This window comes from Triticum urartu, chromosome 5A (genome assembly GCF_056163025.1).
Source record: "Triticum urartu cultivar PI428250 chromosome 5A, HENAU_Tu73, whole genome shotgun sequence".
Classification (NCBI taxonomy): Eukaryota; Viridiplantae; Streptophyta; class Magnoliopsida; order Poales; family Poaceae; genus Triticum; species Triticum urartu.
The window spans coordinates 393,710,674-393,733,356 of NC_141877.1; positions in this window are offsets into that span (position 1 = coordinate 393,710,674).

The following is a 22,683-nucleotide window of genomic DNA, read 5'->3' on the forward strand; positions in this document are numbered from 1 at the left end:
ACACGGATCGAGACTGGGATTTGTCACTCTGGATAACGGAGAGGTATCACTGGGCCCACTCGGTAATGCATCATCATTATGAGCTCAAGGTGACCAAGTGGTTGATCACGGGATCATGCATTATGGTACGAGTAAAGTGACTTGCCGGTAACGAGACTGAACAAGGTATTGGGATACCGACGATCGAGTCTCGGGCAAGTAACATACCGATTGACAAAGGGAATTGTATACGGGGTTGATTAATCCTCGACATCGTGGTTCATCCGTTGAGATCATCATGGAGCATGTGGGAGCCATCATGGGTATCCTGATCCCGCTGTTGGTTATTGACCGGAGAGTCATCTCGGTCATGTCTGCTTGTCTCTCGAACCCGTAGGGTCTACACACTTAAGGTTCGGTGACGCTAGGGTTATGAAGATATGTGTATGCAGTAACCCGAATATTGTTCGGAGTCCCGGATGAGATCCCGGACGTCACGAGGAGTTCCGGAATGGTCTGGAGGTAAAGAATTATATATAGGAAGTGCTGTTTCGGCCATCGGGACAAGTTTCGGGGTTATCGGTATTGTACCGGGACCACCGGAGGAGTCCCGGGGGCCCACCGGGTGGGGCCACCTGTCCTCGGGGGCCACATGGGCTGTAGGGGGTGCGCCTTGGCCTTGATGGGCCAAGGGCACCAGCCCTACTAGGCCCATGCGCCTAGGGTTTCCACCACGGAGGAATCCAAGTGGTGGAAGGCACCCCGAGGTGCCTTGGGGGGAGGGAAACCCTCCCCTGGCCGCCGCACCTAGGAGATTGGATCTCCTAGGCTGCGCACCACCCCCCCTTGGCCCTCCTATATATAGTGGGGGATAGGAGGGATTTCAGACCTCAGCCTTTGGTGCTTCCCTCTCTCCCCGTTACGTCTCTCTCTCGTAGTATAGGCGAAGCCCTGCTACTGTGACGCCCTGCATCCACCACCACGCCGTCGTGCTGCTGGATCTTCATCAACCTCTCCTCCCCCCTTGCTGGATCAAGAAAGGAGGAGACGTCATCCGTTCCATACGTGTGTTGAATGCGGAGGCACCGTCCATTCGGTGCTTGATCATCGGTGATTTGAATCACGTCGTGTTCGACTACATCATCCCCGTTCTTTGAACGCTTCCGCTCGCGATCTACAAGGTACGTAGATGCATCTAATCACTCGTTGCTAGATGAACTCCTAGATGGATCTTGGTGAAATGAGTAGGAAAATTTTTGTTTTCTGCAACGTTCTCCAACAGTGGCATCATGAGCTAGGTCTATGCGTAGTTCTCTTGCACGAGTAGAACACAAACTAGTTGTGGGCGTTGATTTTGTTCAATATGCTTGCCGTTACTAGTCTTATCTTGATTCGGCGGCATCGTGGGATGAAGTGGCCCGGACCGACCTTACACGTACTCTTACGTGAGACAGGTTCCACCGACTGACATGCACTAGTTGCATAAGGTGGCTAGCGGGTGTCTGTCTCTCCTACTTTAGTCGGATCGGATTCGATGAAGAGGGTCCTTATGAAGGGTAAATAGCAATTGGCATATCACGTTGTGGTCATTGCGTAGGTAAGAAACGTTCTTGCTAGAAACCCATAGCAGCCACGTAAAACATGCAAACAACAATTAGAGGACGTCTAACTTGTTTTTGCAAGGGTATGCTATGTGATGTGATATGGCCAAAAGGATGTGATGAATGATATATGTGATGTATGAGATTGATCATGTTCTTGTACAAGGAATCACGACTTACATGTCGATGAGTATGACGGTAACAAGGATGATCATGGAGCCCCAAGATGGAGATCAAAGGAGCTATGTGATATTGGCCATATCATGTCACTATTATTATTTGATTACATGTGATGTTTATCATGTTTTGCATCTTGTTTACTTAAAACGACGGTAGTAAATAAGATGATCCCTTACAACAATTTCAAGAAGTGTTCTCCCCTAACTGTGCACCGTTGCTACAGTTCGTCGCTTCGAAGCACCACGTGTTAATCGGGTGTGATATATCCTTTCGTTCACATACAACGGGTGTAAGAAGTTTTACACATGCAAAAACACTTAGGGTTAACTTGACGAGCCTAAGCATGTGAAGACATGGCCTCGGAACACAGAGACCGAAAGGTCGAACACGAGTCGTATGGAAGATACGATCAACATGGAGATGTTCACCGACGATGACTAGTCCGTCTCACGTGTTAATCGGACACGGCTTAGTTGACTTGGATCGTGTAACACTTAGATGACTAGAGGGATGTCTAATCTGAGTGGGAGTTCATTAATAATTTGATTAGATGAACTTAATTATCATGAACTTAGTCTAAAACCTTTACAATATGTCTTGTAGATCAAATGGCCAACGTTGTATTCAATTTCAACGCGTTCCTAGAGAAAACCAAGTTGAAAGACGATGGCAGCAACTATACGGACTGGGTCCGGAACCTGAGGATCATCCTCATAGCTGCCAAGAAAGATTATGTCCTACAAGCACCGCTAGGTGATCCACCCGTCCCACAAAACCAAGACGCTATGAATGCTTGGCAGACACGTACTGATGACTACTCCCTCGTTCAGTGCGGCATGCTTTACAGCTTAGAACCGGGGCTCCAAAAGCGTTTTGAGAGACATGGAGCATATGAGATGTTCGAAGAGCTAAAAATGGTTTTTCAAGCTCATGCCCAGATCGAGAGATATGAAGTCTCCGATAAGTTCTTTAGCTGTAAGATGGAGGAAAATAGTTCTGTCAGTGAGCACATACTCACTATGTCTGGGTTACATAACCGCTTGACTCAGCTGGGAGTTAATCTCCCGGATGACGCGGTCATTGACAGAATCCTCCAGTCGCTTCCACCAAGCTATAAGAGCTTTGTGATGAACTTCAATATGCAGGGGATGGTAAAGACCATTCCTGAAGTATTTGCAATGCTGAAATCAGCAGAGGTAGAAGTCAAGAAGGAACATCAAGTGTTGATGATGAATAAAACCACTAAGTTCAAAAAGGGCAAGGGTAAAAAGAACTTCAAGAAGGACGGCAAGGAAGTTGCTGCGCCCGGCAAGCAAGCTGTCGGGAAGAAGTCAAAGAATGGACCCAAGCCTGAGACAGAGTGCTTTTATTGCAAAGGGAAGGGTCACTGGAAGCGGAACTGCCCCAAATACTTAGCGGATAAGAAGGCCGGCAACACCAAAGGAATATTTGATATACATGTGATTGATGTGTACCTTACCAGTACTCGTAGTAACTCCTGGGTATTTGATACCGGTGCTGTTGCTCATATTTGTAACTCACTGCAGGAGCTGCGGAATAAACGAAAACTGGAAAAGGACGAGGTGACGATGCGCGTCGGGAATGGTTCCAAGGTCGATGTGATCGCCGTGGGCACGCTACCTCTACATTTACCTACGGGATTAGTTATAAACCTCAATAATTGTTATTTAGTGCCTATGTTGAGCATGAACATTGTATCAGGATCTCGTTTAATACGAGATGGCTACTCATTTAAATCCGAGAATAATGGTTGTTCTATTTATATGAGAGATATGTTTTATGTTCATGCTCCGATAGTCAATGGTTTATTCTTAATGAATCTCGAGCGTATTACTACACATGTTCATAGTGTGAGTACCAAAAGATGTAAGGTTGATAATGATAGTCCCACATACTTGTGGCACTGCCGCCTTGGTCACATAGGTGTCAAACGCATGAAGAAGCTCCATGCAGATGGACTTTTAGAGTCTCTTGATTATGAATCATTTGACACGTGCGAACCATGCCTCATGGGAAAAATGACCAAGACTCCGTTCTCAGGAACAATGGAGCGAGCAACCAACTTATTGGAAATCGTACATACTGATGTGTGCGGTCCAATGAGTGTTGAGGCTCGCGGTGGCTATCGTTATGTTCTCACCCTCACTGATGACTTAAGTAGATATGGGTATGTCTACTTAATGAAACACAAGTCTGAAACCTTTGAAAAGTTCAAGGAGTTTCAGAGTGAAGTTGAGAATCAACGTGACAGAAAAATCAAGTTTCTACGATCAGATCGTGGAGGAGAATACTTGAGTCACGAATTTGGCACACACTTAAGAAAATGTGGAATAGTTTCACAACTAACGCCGCCTGGAACACCTCAGCGTAATGGTGTGTCCGAACGTCGTAATCGCACTCTATTAGATATGGTGCGATCTATGATGTCTCTTACCGATTTACCGTTATCTTTTTGGGGCTATGCTTTAGAGACTGCCGCATTCACTTTAAATAGGGCTCCGTCGAAATCCGTTGAGACGACACCGTATGAATTATGGTTTGGGAAGAAACCTAAGCTGTCGTTTCTAAAAGTTTGGGGATGCGATGCTTATGTCAAGAAACTTCAACCTGAAAAGCTCGAACCCAAGTCGGAAAAATGCATCTTCATAGGATACCCTAAAGAAACTTATGGGTATACCTTCTACCTCAGATCCGAAGGCAAGATCTTTGTTGCCAGGAATGGATTCTTTCTAGAGAAAGAGTTTCTCTCGAAAGAAGTAAGTGGGAGGAAAGTAGAGCTTGATGAAGTATTACCTCTTGAACCGGTAAATGGCACAACTCAAGAAAATGTTCCTGAGGTGCCTGCACTGACTAGAGAGGAACTTAATGATGATGATCAAGATACTTCTGATCAAGCTCCTACTGAAATTCGAAGGTCCACAAGGACACGTTCCGCACCAGAGTGGTATGGCAACCCTGTCTTGGAAATCATGTTGTTAGACAACAGTGAACCTTCGAACTATGAAGAAGCGATGGCGGGCCCGGATTCCGACAAATGGCTAGAAGCCATGAAATCCGAGATAGGATCCATGTATGAAAACGAAGTATGGACTTTGACTGACTTGCCCATTGAACGGCGAGCCATAGAAAATAAATGGATCTTTAAGAAGAAGACAGACGCGGATGGTAATGTGACCATCTATAAAGCTCGACTTGTCGCTAAGGGTTATCGACAAGTTCAAGGGGTTGACTACGATGAGACTTTCTCACCGGTAGCGAAACTGAAGTCCGTCCGAATCATGTTAGCGATTTCCGCATTCTATGATTATGAGATATGGCAAATGGACGTCAAAACGGCATTCCTTAATGGTTTCCTTAAGGAAGAATTGTATATGATGCAGCCGGAAGGTTTTGTCGATCCTAAGAATGCTAACAAGGTGTGCAAGCTCCAACGCTCGATTTATGGGCTGGTGCAAGCATCTCGGAGTTGGAACATTCGCTTTGATGAGATGATCAAAGCGTTTGGGTTTACACAGACTTATGGAGAAGCCTGCGTTTACAAGAAAGTGAGTGGGAGCTCTGTAGCATTTCTCATACTATATGTAGATGACATACTTTTGATGGGAAATGATATAGAACTCTTGGACAGTATCAAGGCCTACTTGAATAAAAGTTTTTCAATTAAGGACCTTGGAGAAGCTGCTTATATATTAGGCATCAAGATCTACAGAGATAGATCAAGACACCTCATAGGTCTTTCACAAAGCACATACCTTGATAAGATTTTGAAGAAGTTCAAAATGGATCAGTCCAAGAAAGGGTTCTTGCCTGTTTTGCAAGGTATGAAATTGAGCTCAGCTCAATGTCCGACCACGGCAGAAGAGATAGAAGAGATGAGTGTCATCCCCTATGCCTCAGCCATAGGTTCTATTATGTATGCCATGCTGTGTACCAGACCTGATGTAAACCTTGCCGTAAGTTTGGTAGGAAGGTACCAAAGTAATCCCGGCAAGGAACACTGGACAGCGGTCAAGAATATCCTGAAGTACCTGAAAAGGACTAAGGAAATGTTTCTCGTTTATGGAGGTGACGAAGAGCTCGTCATAAAGGGTTACGTCGACGCTAGCTTCGACACAGATCTGGATGACTCTAAGTCACAAACCGGATACGTGTATATGTTGAATGGTGGAGCAGTGAGCTGGTGCAGCTGCAAACAGAGCGTCGTGGCGGGATCTACATGTGAAGCGGAGTACATGGCAGCCTCGGAGGCAGCACATGAAGCAATATGGATGAAGGAGTTCATCACCGACCTAGGAGTCATACCCAATGCGTCGGGGCCAATCAAACTCTTTTGTGAAAACACTGGAGCTATTGCACTTGCCAAGGAGCCCAGGTTTCACAAGAAGACAAGGCACATCAAGCGTCGCTTCAACTCCATTCGTGAAAATGTTCAAGATGGAGACATAGAGATTTGTAAAGTACATACGGACCTGAATATAGCAGATCCATTGACTAAACCTCTCCCTAGGGCAAAACATGATCAACACCAGAATTCCATGGGTGTTCGATTCATCACAATGTAACTAGATTATTGACTCTAGTGCAAGTGGGAGACTGTTGGAAATATGCCCTAGAGGCAATAATAAAAGCATTATTATTATATTTCTTTGTTCATGATAATTGTCTTTATTCATGCTATAACTGTATTATCCGGAAATCGTAATACACGTGTGAATACATAGACCATAATATGTCCCTAGTAAGCCTCTAGTTGACTAGCTCGTTGATCAACAGATAGTCATGATTTCCTGGCTATGGACATTGGATGTCATTGATAACGGGATCACATCATTAGGAGAATGATGTGATGGACAAGACCCAATCCTAAGCATAGCACAAAGATCGTGTAGTTCGTTTGCTAGAGCTTTTCCAATGTCAAGTATCTTTTCCTTTGACCATGAGATCATGTAACTCCCGGATACCGTAGGAGTGCTTTGGGTGTATCAAATGTCACAACATAACTGGGTGACTATAAAGGTGCATTACAGGTATCTCCGAAAGTGTCTGTTGGGTTGACACGGATCAAGACTGGGATTTGTCACTCTGGATAACGGAGAGGTATCACTGGGCCCACTCGGTAATGCATCATCATTATGAGCTCAAGGTGACCAAGTGTTTGATCACGGGATCATGCATTACGGTACGAGTAAAGTGACTTGCCGGTAACGAGACTGAACAAGGTATTGGGATACCGACGATCGAGTCTCGGGCAAGTAACATACCGATTGACAAAGGGAATTGTATACGGGGTTGATTAATCCTCGACATCGTGGTTCATCCGATGAGATCATCGTGGAGCATGTGGGAGCCATCATGGGTATCCAGATCCCGCTGTTGGTTATTGACCGGAGAGTCGTCTCGGTCATGTCTGCTTGTCTCCCGAACCCGTAGGGTCTACACACTTAAGGTTCGGTGACGCTAGGGTTATGAAGATATGTGTATGCAGTAACCCGAATATTGTTCGGAGTCCCGGATGAGATCCCGGACGTCACGAGGAGTTCTAGAATGGTCCGGAGGTAAAGAATTATATATAGGAAGTGCTGTTTCGGCCATCGGGACAAGTTTCGGGGTTATCGGTATTGTACCGGGACCACCGGAGGAGTCCCGGGGGCCCACCGGGTGGGGCCACCTGTCCCGGGGGGCCACATGGGCTGTAGGGGGTGCGCCTTGGCCTTCATGGGCCAAGGGCACCAGCCCTACTAGGCCCATGCGCCTAGGGTTTCCACCACGGAGGAGTCCAAGTGGTGGAAGGCACCCCGAGGTGCCTTGGGGGGGAGGGAAACCCTCCCCTGGCCGCCGCACCTAGGAGATTGGATCTCCTAGGCTGCGCACCACCCCCCTTGGCCCTCCTATATATAGTGGGGGAGAGGAGGGATTTCAGACCTCAGCCTTTGGTGCTTCCCTCTCTCCCCGTTACGTCTCTCTCTCGTAGTATAGGCGAAGCCCTGCTACTGTGACGCCCTGCATCCACCACCACGCCGTCGTGCTGCTGGATCTTCATCAACCTCTCCTCCCCCCTTGCTGGATCAAGAAAGGAGGAGACGTCATCCGTTCCGTACGTGTGTTGAACGCGGAGGCACCGTCCGTTCGGTGCTTGATCATCGGTGATTTGAATCACGTCGTGTTCGACTACATCATCCCCGTTCTTTGAACGCTTCCGCTCGCGATCTACAAGGTACGTAGATGCATCTAATCACTCGTTGCTAGATGAACTCCTAGATGGATCTTGGTGAAACGAGTAGGAAAATTTTTGTTTTCTGCAACGTTCTCCAACACCAACTTGCTTGCTCACGAAGACCTAGGGCAATTTGAGGAAGCCCATCATTGGAATATACAAGCCAAGTTCTATAATGTAAAATTCCCACTAGTATATGAAAGTGATAACATGAGAGACTCTCTACTATGAAGATCATGGTGCTACTTTGAAGCACAAGTGTGGTAAAAGGATAGTAGCATTGCCCCTTTTTATTTATTTTCTCTTCTTTTGGGGCCTTCTTTTTTTCTTTGGCCTTTCTCCTTTTTTTGGGACAATGCTCTATTAAATGATGATCATCACACTTTTATTAATTTACAACTCAATGATTACAACTCGATTCTAAAACAAAGTATGACTCTATATGGATGCCTCCGGCGGTGTACCGGGATATGCAATGAATCAAGAGTGACAAGTATGAAAAAATTATGTACGGTGGCTTTGCCACAAATACTATGTCAACCACATGATCATGCTAAGCAATATGACAATGATGAATGTGTCATGATGAACTAGATGGTGGAAAGTTGTATGGCAATATATCTCGGAATGGCTATGGAAATGCCATAATAGGTAGGTATGGTGGCTGTTTTGAGGAAGGTATATGGTAGGTGTATGATACCGGCGAAAGGTGCGCGGTATTAGAGAGGCTAGCAAAGGTGGAAGTGTGAGAGTGCGTAAGATCCATGGACTCAACATTAGTCATAAAGAACTCATATACTTATTGCAAAAATCTAGAAGTTATCAAAGCAAAGTATTACGTGCATGCTCCTAGGGGAATAGATTAGTAGGAAAAGACCATCGCTCGTCCCCGACCGCCACTCATAAAGAAGACAAACAATAAATAAATCATGCTCCGACTTCATCACATAACGGTTCACCATACGTGCATGCTACGGGAATCACAAACTTTAACACAAGTATTCTTTAAATTCACAACTACTCAACTAGCATGACTTTAATATTATCACCTCCATATCTCAAAACAATTATCATGCTTCAATCTTTTCTTAGTATTCAACACACTCAAAAGAAAGTTTCACAAATCTTGAATACCAAGCATGTTATTATTAAGCAAATTACCATGCTATTAAGAGACTCTCAAAATAATTTAAGTGAAGCATGAGAGATCAATAATTTATTTAAAACAAATCCACCACCGTGCTCTAAAAGATCTAAGTGAAGCACATAGAGCAAAATTATAACGCTCAAAAGATATAAGTGAAGCACATAGAGCAAAACTACTTAGCCCAAAAGATATAAGTGAAGCACATAGAGCAAAACTACTTAGCTCAAAAGATATAAGTGATGCACATAGAGTATTCTATCAAATTTTAATTCATGTATGGATTTCTCAAAAGGTGTGATGATTGTGGCATACTAAGACATGAAGACACAAATAATACAAGACGATCCAAGCAAAACACATATCATGTTGGTGAATAAAAATATAGCTCCAAGTAAATTACCGATGGAAGTGGACGAAAGAGGGGATGCCTTCCGGGGCATCCCCAAGCTTTGACTTTTTGGTGTCCTTGGATTATCTTGGGGGTTCCATGGGCATCCCCAGGCTTAGGCTCTTTCCACTCCTTGTTCCATAATCCATCACAAGAATTCACCCAAAACTTGAAAACTTCACAACACAAAACTTAAAGTAGAAAACTCGTGAGCTCCGTTAGCGAAAGAAAACAAAAGACCACTTAAAGGTACTGTAATGAACTCATTCTTTATTTATATTGGTGTTAAACCTACTGTATTCCAACTTCTCTATGGATTATAAATTATTTTACTACCATAGATTCATCAAAATAAGCAAACAACACACGAAAAACAGAATCTTTCAAAAACAGAACAGTCTGTAATAATCTGTAGCTAGCGCAAGATCTGGTACCCAAAAAATTCTAAAATAAATTGCTGGAAGTGAGTAATTTATCTATTAATCATCTTCAAAAAGAATTAAATAAATAGCACTCTTCAAATAAAAATTACAGCAGTTCTCGTGAGCGCTAAAGTTTCTGTTTTTTACAGCAAGTTCAACAAGACTTTCCCCAAGTCTTCCCAACGGTTCTACTTGGCACAAACACTAATTAAACACAAAAAACACAAAAAAACAGAGGCTAAATAATTTATTTATTACTAAACAGGAGCAAAAAGCAAGGAATAAAAATAAAATTGGGTTGCCTCCCAACAAGCGCTATCGTTTAACGCCCCTAGCTAGGCATAACAAGCAAGGATAGATCTAGGTATTGCCATCTTTGGTAGGCAATCCATAAGTGGCTCTCATGATAGTTTCATATGGTAATTTTATTTTCTTTCTTGGAAAGTGCCCCATGCCCTTTTTTAATGGAAATTGAAATCTAATATTCCCTTCCTTCGTATCAATAATCGCACCAACCGTTCTAAGGAAAAGTCTACCAATAATAATAGGGCAAGAAGGATTGCAATCTATATCAAGAACAATGAAATCTACGGGCAGATAATTTCTATTTGCAACAATAAGAACATCATTAATCCTTCCCATAGGTTTCTTAATAGTAGAATCCGCAAGATGCAAGTTTAGAGAGCAATCATCAAAATCGCGGAAATCTAGCAAATCACACAAAGTTTTAGGGATAGTAGAGACACTAGCACCCAAATCACACAAAGCATAAAACTCATGATCTTTAATTTTAATTTTAATAGTTGGTTCCCACTCATCATAGAGTTTTCTAGGGATAGAAACTTTCAACTCAAGTTTTTCTTCATAAGATTGCATCAAGGCATCAACAATATGTTCGGTGAAGGCTTTATGTTGACTATAAGCATGTGGAGAATTTAGCACGGATTGCAACAAGGAAATATAATCAATTAAAGAACAACTTTCATAATTAAATTCCTTGAAATCCAATATAGTGGGTTTAGCAACATCTAGATTTTTATTTCTTTCAATCCCACTTTCATCAATTTCATCATAAAGATCTAAATACTCCGAATTTTCAGAACGCCTTCTAGGTAAAGGAAGATCATATTCAGTTTCATCAAGATTCATATTGCAAAACAAAGATTTAATAGGGGACACATCAATAACTTTTAGATCTTCATCTTGATTTTCATAGGAATTGGAATAACACGCTTTAATAAAGGCATCTTTGGAAGCACGCATCCTAGCGGTTCTTTCCTTGCACTCATCAATGGAAATTCTCATGGCTTTGAGAGACTCATTGATATCATGCTTAGGAGGAATAGATCTAAGCTTTAAAGAATCAATCTCGAGAGAAATTCTATCAACGTTCCTAGCCAAATCATCAACTTTAAGCAATTTCTCTTCAAGCAAAGCATTAAAATTCTTTTGTGAATTCATAAACTCTTTAACACTATTCTCAAATTCAGAGGGCATCTTATTATAATTTCCATAAGAGTTGTTGTAGGAATTCCCATAATTATTAGAAGGATTACACTTTTTTATTAGAAGATCTTTCATTATGCCATTGAGAATAATTAACCATAATATTATCTAGGAGTTTAGTAGCATCTCCTAAAGTGATTTCCATAAAAGTGCCTCCCATGGCCGAATCTAAAAGATTTCTAGAAGCAAAATTCAATCCGGCATAAAAAATTTGTATGATCATCCGCAAATTCAAACCATGAGTAGGGCAATTACGTATCATTAATTTCATTCTCTCCCAAGCTTGTGCAACATGTTCATGACAAGTAGACCGAAACGATTCTACATCTACTACTATTACTCCACTTATAGACCGCTATCTAGCATGCATCTAGAGTATTAAGTTAAAAACAGAGTAACGCCTTAAGCAAGATGACATGATGTAGAGAGATAAATTCATGCAATATGAAATAAACCCCATCTTGTTATCCTCGATGGCAACGATACAATACGTGCCTTGCTGCCCCTTCTGTCACTGGGAAAGGACACCGCAAGATCGAACCCAAAGCTAAGCACTTCTCCCATGGCCAGAACTACCAATCTAGTTGGCCAAACCAAACGGATAATTCGAAGAGACTTGCAAAGATAACCAATCATACATAAAAGAATTCAGAGAAGATTCAAATATTATTCATAGATAGACTTGATCATAAACCCACAATTCATCGGTCTCAACAAACACACCGCAAAAAAGAAGATTACATCGAATAGATCTCCACAAGAGAGGGGGAGAACTTTGTGTTGAGATTCAAAGAGAGAGAAGAAGCCATCTAGCTACTAACTATGGACCCGAAGGTCTGAGGTAAACTACTCACACTTCATCGGAGGGGCTAGGATGATGTAGAAGCCCTCCGTGATGACGGCCCTCTCCGGCGGAGCTTCGGAATAGGCCCCAAGATGGGATCTCGTGGATACAGAAAGTTGCGGCAGTGGAATTAGGTTTTTGGCTCATGTTCTGATCATTTGGGGGTACGTATGTATATATAGGAGGAAGGAGTACGTCGGTGGAGCTTCGAGGCGCCCACGAGGCAGGGGGCGCGCCCTAGGGGGGTGCCCCCACCCTCGTGACCTCCTCTTTGACTCCTTGGAGTAGGGTCCAAGTCTCCTAGATCACGTTCGGTGGGAAAATCACATTCCCGAAGGTTTTATTCCGTTTGGACTCCGTTTGATATTCTGTTTCTCCGAAACACTGAAATAGGCAAAAAAAACAGCAATTCTGGGCTGGGCCTCCGTTTAATAGGTTAGTCCCAAAAATAATATAAAAGTGGAAAATAAAGCCCAATATAGTCCAAAACAATAGATAATATAGCATGGAGCAATCGAAAATTATAGATACGTTGGAGACGTATCAGTCGCCTGTCAAGACCTCGAGCACCATTTTTCGTGCCTTGAGCGAAAGACCCGACTCCAGAAGCCTCATGCAATCCTGGCCGCCGGACAGGGCCCACATCGGCCGGGAATGGCGCTAAAGTGGGGCGACGCAGCGTCAGAGGAACTCCTTCATCACCATGGGTGCAGTCACGCCGAGATCTTTCAGCCTCTTCAACCAGAGCCAGACGAAGGCAAGGCAGGGGTCTGCGAGCTTCGCATGGCCCCAGCCGGAGCTGGAACGGCGGGCGCCAAAGGGGGCGAGAGCAGGGGATGAGCACACCGACGTCCACATACACCCACCGTGCCCGAAACTCGCTTGAGGATGATGGAAGCTCAAAATCAATCCCCGAGCCAGCCGTCGCAGCCATGGCCTAGAAGCTCAAGCATCCCGAGTACTGCCGAGGGCTAGTCAGGTGCAGCGAGAAGAAATGGCATAGTAGGGCCACGGAAGGGGGAATACCCACCATGGCCTTGCAGACAAAAGCAAAGACGGCAAGAAGGGAGACTGATTGGGGATCCAGGTGCAACATATGGATCTGATAGTGGGAGAGCACGACATTGAAGAAGGCAGAGAAATGAGGAACCATGCCAGCCCATAGGGCGTCGATGAGGAATGGAACCTCGATGGCTGTCCTGTCGACGGAGGCGCGAGATGCGGGCCAAGCCGCTGTCCTTCCCCATTCGTTGAAGTCAGCAGCGAGCGCAGGGCGGACCTTGTCCATGGCTTCCTGGTTGAGCACCAGTGACCGGCCAACGACGGGTTCAACGGATGGGGGCGGCCCGGCTGAAGACTGAGACTTCTTATCTTCCTTCACCGTTCGCCAGGGCACCATGGCAACGAGGAGGGCCAAGCTCGGGACAGATTGCAAGAGGAGGTTATTGTTCCGGAAAGGCAGGAGAGTTGGAGGGGTGCGTCACCAGCAATGGGGGATAATTGTGTAAGTCACGGTGGCCGCCTAGCCACGCGGATATCCAGGCTGTGTGGGGAAGCGGAGATGCCCATGTCCAATTGACCGCCACGCATCAAACGAGGCCGCAGGCTGTTGGGGCCCACGGTGCTTTGCACCTGCCCCTTGGGCCCGGGGGCTACTGTCGACGTCCTGGGAACAGGGGTCCCCACTCTTGCCTGCCTGTGGCCCACGGCGTGGCTCCACTAGCGGCCCTGTACGACCCATCTTCACCAGCAAAACACTCAAGACCCTCGCGAGGGGCCAAGCCTCGCGAGGCGGATGACGCAAGACCTCCTTGGGGGCGGCCTCACCAGGCTGACTCGCGAGGGGCGGAGAGATCAAGGCAAGGGGCACCTCGCGAGGTTCCTGTGACGCAAGCCATGACGGCCAGGGCCAGGCGGGCGCCAGCGCATGCAGTGTCCTCATTTCCTCTTTGGTGCTAAAGAGGCAAGCGCAGGCATGGAGTCCTGAGGCATCAAGCAAAGGTTTCCATATCGGTGCAACGAGACCAAGATCGGTAGGACGGCAGGACGGAGGTCACTGTGGAGCCCAAGACGGCGTCATCACCAGAGCCTTTGGCAGGCGAAGACCATCTTTTGTTAGGATAGCTTGTACTAGTTGTCCCCCTTCAAACTGGCTGTTGTGGGATCCCTTCCCGCCTAATATTTGGGGAGAGGACCCGGGCCTCTATAAATAGGGCTAGCCACCACCGTAGCCAGGGATCGGGTCATCGAGAGACGAAAGACTCATCTCATCTTCGACAGGATCCATTCCACCAAGACAACCACACAAACTCACCAAGCATAAGAGCACCTCTCCTTAGGAGGCTGTTCTTCCCTTGTAACTATTCATCCTCAGCCCTAGAGGCAATCAATCCACCACACCACATTGGAGCAGGGTATTACACCACATCGGTGGCCCGAACCAGTATAAATCTTGTGTCCCTTGTTCTGTGGGTTCGACGCGCTAAGCCTTGAGATCGCGGTGAGGGCGAGAGCAAGAGGGGGAGAGATCTTCGTGCGCACCCCAGTGTTCGAACCTCAAGGGTTTTGCCAGAACCCGAAATCCGATAGCAACCCAGAAGCATAATCACTAGTATCACACATAATTTCAAAGGGTAAATTCCAATCAGGGGGCTGAACAATAGGTGCAGAAATCAAAGCTTCCTTAAGTATTTCAAATGATTCTACACAATCATCATCAAATACAAAAGGAAGATCTTTTTGTAAGAGATTAGTCAGAGGCCTGGAAATTTTTGAGAAGTCTTTAATGAACCTCCTATAAAAACCGGCATGGCCAAGGAAACTTCTTATACCTTTAATGTCCTTAGGACACGACTTCTTTTCAATAGCATCAACTTTAGCTTTATCAACTTCAATACCTCTTTCAGAAATTTTATGCCCCAATACAATGCCTTCATTAACCATAAAGTGGCAATTCTCCCAATTCAAGACAAGATTAGTTTCTTCACATCTTTGCAAAACTTGATCAATGTTGCTTAAGCAACCATCAAAAGAAGTTACGTATACGTAGAAATCATCCATGAAAACCTCAACAATCTTTTCAAAAAGTCAGAGAATATCGCAGTTATACATCTTTGAAAGGTAGCAGGTGCATTACATAGACCAAAAGGCATACGTCTATAAGCAAAGGTACCAAAAGGGCAAGTAAAAGTGGTATTTTCCTGATCCTCTTTCGACACAAGTATTTGAGAGAAACCAGAATAACCATCTAGAAAGCATAAATGTGTATGTTTAGATAATCTTTCTAGCATTTGATCAATAAAAGGTAAAGGGTAATGATCCTTTTTAGTAGCTTTATTTAGTTTGCGGAAATCAATTAGCATTCTATAACCTGTAATAATTCTTTGTGGGATCAATTCATCTTTATCATTAGGAATAACAGTAATACCTCCCTTCTTAGGGACACAATGGACATGACTTACCCACTGACTATCAGCAACGGGATAAATTATACCTGTCTCCAGAAGCTTTAGTATTTCTTTTCTTACCACTTCTTTCATCTTAGGATTTAACCGTCGTTGGTGATCAACAACCGGTTTAGCATCTTTCTCCAATTTTATTTTGTGCTGGCATAGAGTTGGACTAATGCCCTTAAGATCATCAAGAGTATATCCAATAGCAGCACGGTGCTTCTTCAGAGTTTTCAATAATTTCTCTTCTTCCTACTCTGAAAGGTTAGCACTAATAATAACATGATATATCTTCTTTTCATCAAGATAAGCAAATTTAATAGTATCAGGTAATGGTTTAAGCTCAAACACGGGATCACCCTTGGGTGGAGGAGGACCCCCTAGGATTTCGACAGGAAAGTTGTGTTTCAAAATAGGTCCCTGTTTAAAGAATACTTCATCTATTTCCCTTCTTTCATTCATAAACATATCATTTTCATGGTCTAGCAAATATTGTTCTAAAGGATCATTAGGAGGCATGGCAATAGAAGCAAGACCAATAATTTCATCTTTACTAGGCAATTCTTTATCATGGGGTTGTCTACGAAATTTAGCAAAATTAAAATCATGAGACATATCCCCTAAACCAATAGAAACAATATCCTTTTTGCAGTCTATCTTAGCATTAATAGTATTCAAGAAGGGTCTACCAAATATAATGGAACAAAAGTCATCTTGTGGGGAACCAAGAACAAGAAAATCAACAAGATATTTAACTTTCCCACACAGTACTTCAGTATCTCTAACAATCCCAACCGGTGAAATAGTATCTCTATTGGCAAGCTTAATTGTAACATCAATACCTTCTAACTCAGCAGGTGCAATATCATGCATAATTTCTTCATATAAAGAATGAGGTATAAAACTTGCACTAGAAACCATATCACATAAGCCATGATAGCAATGATCTCCTATTTTAACAGAAATAACAGGCATGCCTACAACAGGTCTATGTTTATTTTTAGTATAGGGTCTAGCAATTCTAGCAGCTTCATCACAAAAGTAAATAACATGCCCATCAATATTATCGGCCAAGAGATGTTTAACCATAGCAATACTAGGTTCAACTTTAATTTTCTCAGAGGGTGTAGGTGTTCTAGTATTACTCTTACGAACCACATTTAAAGCTTTAGCATGATCCTTTATTCTAGTAGGGAAAGGTGGTTTCTCAATATAAGCGGTAGGAACAATAGGATCAACATTATAAGTGATAGTCTTTTCTTCAACTTTAGTAGGTTCAACTACTTTTACTTCAATGGGAGGATGATATTTAATCCACTTCTCCTTAGGGAGATCAACATGAGTAGCAAAGGATTCACAAAAAGAAGCTACTATCTCAGAGTCAAGTCCATATTTAGTGCTAAATTCACGAAAAGCATCGATATCCATACAAGATTTAACACAATCAAACTTAGGTGTTATACCTGACTCCTTATCTTCGTCGAGTTCCCAATCTTCAGAGTTGCGTTTAATTCTTTCCAGTAAATTCCATCTGAATTCAATAGTCTTCATCATAAAAGAACCAATACAAGAAGTATCGAGCATGGAGCGATTATTGAGAGAAAGCCGAGCAGAATTTTTTTGAATAATAATTTATTTTGAGAGCTCATGATTGGGGCATGAATATAACATTGACTTAAGCCTCCCCCAAGCTTGAGCGATGCTTTCTCCTTCATGAGGCCAAAATATATATATATAATTACGATCACGATGAACAAGATGCATAGGATAAAACTTCTAATGAATTCCAATTTCAATTGGTTGTATTTCCATGATCCAATATCATCACATAGCCTAAACCATGTCAATGTATTTCCCTTCAAAGATAAAGGGAAGACCTTCTTCTTGATAACATCCTCGGGCATACCTGCAAGCTTAAATAATCCACAAACTTCATCCACATAGATTAAGTGCAAAATCGGGATGAAATGTTCCATCTCCTATAAAAGGATTAGCTAGTAGTTTCTCTATCATACCCGAAGAAATTTCAAAGCAAACATTTTCAGTAGGTTTAGTAGGTTGAGGGGCAACTCTTTGCTCTACTGGTCGGGGCGAAGATACCCCGAACAAGCCCCTCAAAAAGGATTATGTTCCACAGTAAGAAGTGACAGTAAATTTCAACACACTATATAGATTTTTCCTTACCAAATTCCACCTACAAAAGGCGCTTCACTCCCCGGCAACAGCGCCAGAAAAGAGTCTTGATGACCCACAAGTATAGGGGATCTATCGTAGTCCTTCCGATAAGTAAGAGTATCGAACCCAACAAGGAGCAGAAGGAAATGATAAGAAGTTTTCAGTAAGGTATTCTCTGCAAGCATTGAAATCATCGGTAACAGATAGTTTTGTGATAAGGTAATTTGTAACGGGTAACAAGTAACAAAAGTAAATAAGGTGCATCAAGATGGCCAAATCCTTTTTGTAGCAAAGGACAAGCCTGGACAAACTCTTATATAAAGGAAAGCGCTCCCGAGGACACATGGGAATTATCGTCAAGCTAGTTTTCATCACGCTCATATGATTCGCGTTCGGTACTTTGATAATTTGATATGTGGGTGGACCGGTGCTTTGGTACTGCCCATCCTTGGACAAGAATCCCACTTATGATTAACCCCTCTTGAAAGCTTCCGCAACTACAAAAGAAGTATTAAGGTAAACCTAACCATAGCATGAAACACATGGATCCAAATCAGCCCCTTACGAAGCAACGCATAAACTAGGGTTTAAGGTTCTGTCACTCTAGCAAACCATCATATACTTATTACTTCCCAATGCCTTCCCCTAGGACCAAATAATGGTGAAGTGTCATGTAGTCGACGTTCACACGACACCACTAGAGGAGAGACAACATACATCTCATCAAAATATCGAACGAATACCAAATTCACATGACTACTTATAGCAAGACTTCTCCCATGTCCTCGGGAACAAACGTAACTACTCACAAATCATATTCATGTTCATAATTAGAGGGGTATTAATATGCATAAAGGATCTGAACATATGATCTTCCACCAAGTAAACCAAGTAGCATCAACTACAAGGAGTAATCCACACTACTAGCAACCCACAGGTACCAATCTGAGGTTTTGGGACAAAGATTGGATACAAGAGATGAACTAGGGTTTGAGATGAGATGGTGCTGGTGAAGATGTTGATGGAGATTGACCCCCTCCTGATGAGAGGATCAATGGTGATGACGATGGTGATGATTTCCCCCTCCCGGAGGGATGTTTCTCCGGCAGAACAGCTCCGCCGGAGCCCTAGATTGGTTCCGCCTCGTGGCGGCGGAGTTTCGTCCCGAGAGCTTGCTTATGATTTTTTCCAGGGCGAAAGGCTTCATATAGCCAAAGATGGGCACCGGAGGCCTGCCAGGGGGCCCACGAGGCAGGGAGGTGCGCCCAGGGGGGTAGGGTGCGCCCCCCACTCTTGTGGATGGTGGGTCGCCCCCCTCAGGTGCTTCCTTCGCCCAATATTTTTTATATATTCTGAAACTAACTTCCGTGGAGTTTTAGGACTTTTGAAGCTGTGCAGAATAGGTCTCTAATATTTGCTCCTTTCCAGCCTAGAATTCCAGCTGCCGGCATTCTCCCTCTTCGAGTAAACCTTGTAAAATAAGAGAGAATAGGCATAAGTATTGTGACATAATGTGTAATAACAGCCCATAATGCAATAAATATCGATATAAAAACATGATGCAAAATGGATGTATCACTGTCCTTACTTGAACAAGCCTCCCACTTATGATTAACCCCTCTCGCAGGCATCCGCAACTACGAAAGAAGAATTAACATAAATCTAACCATATCATGAAACATGTGGATCCAAATCAACCCCTTAGGAAGCAACACATAAACTAGGGTTTAAGCTTCTATCACTCTAGCAACCCATCATCTACTTGCTACTTCCGAATGCCTTCCCCTAGGCCCAAATCATGGTGAAGTGTCATGTAGTTCACGTTCGCATAACACCACTAGAGGAAAGACAACATACATCTCATCAAAATATCGAACAAATACCAAATTCACATGATTACTTATAACAATACTTCTCCCATGTCCTCGGGAACAAAATTAACTACTCATAAAGCATGTTCATGTTCAAGATTAGAGGGGTATTGAATATCATTAAGGATTTGACATATGATCTTCCACCAAATAAACCAACTAGCATAAACTACAAGGAGTAATCAACACTACTAGCAACCCACAGATACCAATCTGAGGTTTTGAGACAAAGATTGAATACACGAGATGAACTAGGGTTTGAGAGGAGATGGTGCAGGTGAAGATGTTTATGAAGATTAGTCCTCCCATGATGAGAGGATCATTGGTGATCACGATGGCTTCGATTTTCCCCTTCGGGAGGGAAGTTTCCCCGACATAATCGCTCTACCAGAGCCCTAGATTGCTTCTGCCCAGGTTCCACCTCGAGACGGCAGCGCTTTGTCCCGAAAGCCTTCTTGTTATTTTTATAGGTCAAACCCCCTTATATAGTAGAAGATGGGCACCGGAGGCTAGCCAGGGTCCCCACAAGCTCGGGAGGGGCGCCCTGGGGGGGGGGGGGGGGTAGGGCGCGTCCCCAGGCTTCTGGCCACCTAGTGGGTCCCCTTCTGGTCTTTCTTCGCCCAATATTTTTTATATATTCCAAAACAATTCTCTGTAAAGTTTCAGGACATTTGGAGTTGTGTAGAATAGGTATCTCAGATTTGCTCCTTTCCGCTCCAGAATTCCAACTTCCGACGTTCTCCCTCTTCATATAATTCTTGCAAAATAAGAGAGAAAATGCATAAGAATTGTATCATAAAGTGAAATAACAATCCATAATGCAATGAATATCAACATAAAATATGATGCAAAATGGACGTATCAGCTCCCTAAGCTTAGACCTCGCTTGTCCTCAAGCGAAAGCCAAAGTCGATAATCATGACCACATGTTTAGAGATAGAGGTGTCAATAAAACAAAATACGGACACGAGGGCATCATGGTCATCTTTAGAACAACAATATATTGTCATATAACTTCTTATGCTAAAGTGATAATTCCTTCACAAGGTAAAGTGTGAATCATAAACTTTCAGTGAAAAGCAACAAACTATGATCTCAGTCATTGATGCAATTGCAATTTGTCATAATGTCATAAAGAGTCAATGTAAGAGCTTTTATTTAGCAAGTTCCCATACTCAACCATTGCTATGTCTCCGTCGTATCTATAATTTTTTATTGTTCCATGCCAATATTCTACAACTTTCATATACTTTTGGCAACTTTTTCTATTATTTTTGGGACTAACATATTGATCCAGTGCCTAGTGCCCAGAGCCAGTTCTTGTTTGTTGCATGTTTTTTGTTTCATGGAAAATCCATATCAAACGAAGTCCAAACGTGATAAAAATTTACGAAGATTTTTTCGGAATACATTGATTTTTGGGAAGCGGAATCAACGTGAGTTGATGCCCGAGGGGCCCACAAGCTCAAGGGGCGCGCCCCCTACCCAGGGCGCATATGGCAAGCTTGTGGTCACCCCATACATCAGTTGGAGGTGTCCTTAGGCCGCAAGGAAGCTTATATCCGGATAAAAATCATGTTAAAATTTCAGCCCAATTGGAGTTACGGATCTCTGGATATTTAAGAAATGCTGAAAGGCCAAAAAACAGGAACGCGAAACAGAAGAGAAACAAAGAGATAGATCCAATGTTAGAGGGGATCCCGCCCCTCTGCTGCCATGGAGGCCAAGGATCAGAGGGTAAACCCTCCTCCCATCTAAGGGGGAGGTCAAGGAAGAAGAAGAAGGAGCGGGTCTCTCTCCCCCTCTCTCCCGGTGGTGCCGGAGTGCCGCCGGGGCCATCATCGTGACGACGATCTACACCAACAACTTCGCCACCGTCATCACCAACTCTCTCCCCTTCTATGCAGCGGTGTAAGACCTCTTCTCCCCGTTGTAATGTCTACTTAAACATGGTGCTCAATGCTATATATTATTATCCAATGATTTGTGGTTATCCTATGATGTTTGAGTAGATTCGTTTTGTCCTATGGGTTGATTGATGATCATGGTTGGTTTGAGTTGTATGTTTTATTATTGGTGCTGTCCTATGGTGCTCTCCATGTCGCGCAAGCATGAGGGATCCTCACTGTAGGGTTTTGCAATATATTCATGATTCACTTGTGGTGGGTGGCGTGAGTGACAGAAGCACAAACCCGAGTAAGCACTACAAAAAAATACACTTCTGTGATGATACGTGTTTGTCGCAGTAGTTCACATTTTCTATCATGCATGTACATCCATGATGATTTTATGATAGAATCAAGATAGTCATACCTGTGCTGTCGTAGAAGTGTTCCATGACAATACCAAAATTATCATCATGGAAGTGTCCACTTCCATGATGATAAATGGCGTGTCATGGAAGTGTTTTCGTCAAGGGTAACCGACACGTGGCATCCACGGTATCGGGTCGCCGTTAAGCTATCGGGTTCAGGTTTGGATCCGATAACCCGTTAACAGCCCCGACCAATGGGGATTTTCCACGTGTAAAATTCTTATTCGTCGGAGGATCCATGTGTCGGCTCAGCGTTGGGACAGATGTCATCTACTCATCGTACGAGAGGAGCCTATGATACGTTGGCACGTGGCAAGGCCCAACAGTGGCCCATTTAGGTGAAAGAGGTCGGCCCAGTCAAAATTAGCAGTCCGGCCCATATAGGGCCTACTAGTGTATGGTCCATTTAAGCCCACAATCCATACGAGATGTGCCAATTAGGCCCGTCAATGACCCATTAACTATTTGACACCATTGCAGCCCATCGTCAGTTCGAGCCTGTTAACAGCTCGCTATATATTTGGGCTCAATATCGGCCACATGTGGTTTCGGCTTGTTAACGGCCCATTCAA